Here is a 2,500-nt window from a genome sequence, read left to right as displayed (position 1 = left end):
ACAAACAAACAAAAAATAAAAAATAAAATAAGAATAGAAAAACAAAATAAAGCAATTTAAAAATAGGAAATCAAAAACGAGAAAAATAAAAACAATAGGTGCGTAGCTTCTACAGGAAGTCTGTTCAGGTTGTCCTCCACCAGACGGAGCTGCAGATATTCAGAAGGGGCCCATAGCTCCTGCTTCTCTGCATGGCTCCTATTGTCTCATAAATTCTCCCCTGTCGGTCTTACCTGTTTCCACCGCAGCACAAGCATTTAAACGATGAAACACAGAGAATATCCCTCCTAAAAATAGCAGAGTATCAAACATACATACATCGTAAACAATCCTGAGCTAACCCCTTGTCTTTTGTAGCTAAGCTATGTGTGTTTGCACTTAACTAGTGTTTTCAAAGATGGTCTATGTGTCTGTGAACTGTGAGGTGCTCGGGTAGTGTACGGCAGATCCACCCCCAAGCACAGCAGAGGGGCAGGGAAGGCCCTGTCTCTTGGCAGGGGCAAGCAGACCCTCACCACCAGAGCAGAAGGGCAGCCCCCTCCCCCCTCTCTCTCTCTCTCTCTCTCTCTCTCTCTCTCTCTCTCTCTCTCTCTCTCCCTCTCTCGCTGGGCAGGGGCCAGCAGTTCCCATGGGTGAAACGGTCTTTTTCCAGCGGAAATTTGTCCAAAACCCGCCCAGGGGTCGTCACCACCACCAGAGCGGCTGGGCAGGCCCCATCTCTCCCCGGGCAGGCAGCCTCTCTCCCTGGGCAGGCTGGGCCTGTGGCCTGGGTGAATTTTCGGCCTCCTGGAAAACTTTCGGCAGGGTCCGCCCCCTCCCTGGGCACGGGCGGCGGCTCCCCTGGGTGAGCGTCCCCTTTTCGGTGAGATTTTGTCAAAGTCCAAAATCCACCCCGGGGTCACCACCACCACCACCACCACCACCACCACCACCAGAGCGGCTGGGCAGGCCCCATCTCTCCCCGGGCAGGCAGCCTCTCTCCCTGGGCAGGCTGGGCCTGTGGCCTGGGTGAATTTTCGGCCTCCTGGAAAACTTTCGGCAGGGTCCGCCCCCTCCCTGGGCACGGGCGGCGGCTCCCCTGGGTGAGCGTCCCCTTTTCGGTGAGATTTTGTCAAAGTCCAAAATCCACCCCGGGGTCACCACCACCACCACCACCACCACCACCACCAGAGCGGCTGGGCAGGCCCCATCTCTCCCCGGGCAGGCAGCCTCTCTCCCTGGGCAGGCTGGGCCTGTGGCCTGGGTGAATTTTCGGCCTCCTGGAAAACTTTCGGCAGGGTCCGCCCCCTCCCTGGGCACGGGCGGCGGCTCCCCTGGGCGAGCGTCCCCTTTTCGGTGAGATTTTGTCAAAGTCCAAAATCCACCCCGGGGTCACCACCACCACCACCACCACCACCACCACCAGAGCGGCTGGGCAGGCCCCATCTCTCCCCGGGCAGGCAGCCTCTCTCCCTGGGCAGGCTGGGCCTGTGGCCTGGGTGAATTTTCGGCCTCCTGGAAAACTTTCGGCAGGGTCCGCCCCCTCCCTGGGCACGGGCGGCGGCTCCCCTGGGCGAGCGTCCCCTTTTCGGTGAGATTTTGTCAAAGTCCAAAATCCACCCCGGGGTCACCACCACCACCACCACCACCACCACCACCAGAGCGGCTGGGCAGGCCCCATCTCTCCCCGGGCAGGCAGCCTCTCTCCCTGGGCAGGCTGGGCCTGTGGCCTGGGTGAATTTTCGGCCTCCTGGAAAACTTTCGGCAGGGCCTCCCTCTGGGCAGGCTCGGCGGATCGCCTGGGTGATTATCGGCTGGGTCTTCATACCCAGTCAAAATTTGTCTAAGCCCGAAATCCACCCCGGGGTTCACCACCTCCGCAGCAGGGCAGGCCCTCCCTCTGGGCAGGCCGGGCCTGTGGCCTGGGTGAATTTTCGGCTGGGTCTTCATACCCAGTCAAAATTCGTCTAAGTCCGAAATCCACCCCGGGGTCACCACCTCCGCAGCAGGGCAGGCCCTCCCTCTGGGCAGGCTCGGCGGATCGCCTGGGTGATTATCGGCTGGGTCTTTATAAACAGTGAAAATCTGTCTAAGTCCGAAATCCACCCCGGCCCCGACGGCAGCCGACCCCGCACCAGGCCTCTCTGCTGGGGCAGGCCGAGAGCCTTTCTCCCCGCTATGGTCGTCTGGCGGGTGTCGAGTCACGGAAGGGGTGTGCTCGGGATAGTAGGAGGCCGAGAAACGAGAGCAGCTACGAACCACGAGACGAAGCGCCTGACAGATCGGAACACACGACCCGCCTGGGGTAGGCACCTGCCCGGCCCGGGCAGCGAGATCCTCCCCGCGTAGCGGTGTTTGCCTCTATGGGTGGGGGCGGTCGAACCGGTGGGGGTCTCCCCGCCGACCGACCCTCCCGCCGGCCTTCAGAAAGAGACGTAGGTGGCCGGTTGTCGATGGAAGCAAAACGATGAGAAGAGGCCGTCGGACGTCGGTCAGGGGACAGGGGGGGGGCCCGTCTGCT

Source organism: Trichomycterus rosablanca, unplaced genomic scaffold (genome assembly GCF_030014385.1).
Source record: "Trichomycterus rosablanca isolate fTriRos1 unplaced genomic scaffold, fTriRos1.hap1 scaffold_240, whole genome shotgun sequence".
In the NCBI taxonomy this organism is placed as follows: domain Eukaryota; kingdom Metazoa; phylum Chordata; class Actinopteri; order Siluriformes; family Trichomycteridae; genus Trichomycterus; species Trichomycterus rosablanca.
This window is presented reverse-complemented; position numbering follows the sequence as displayed.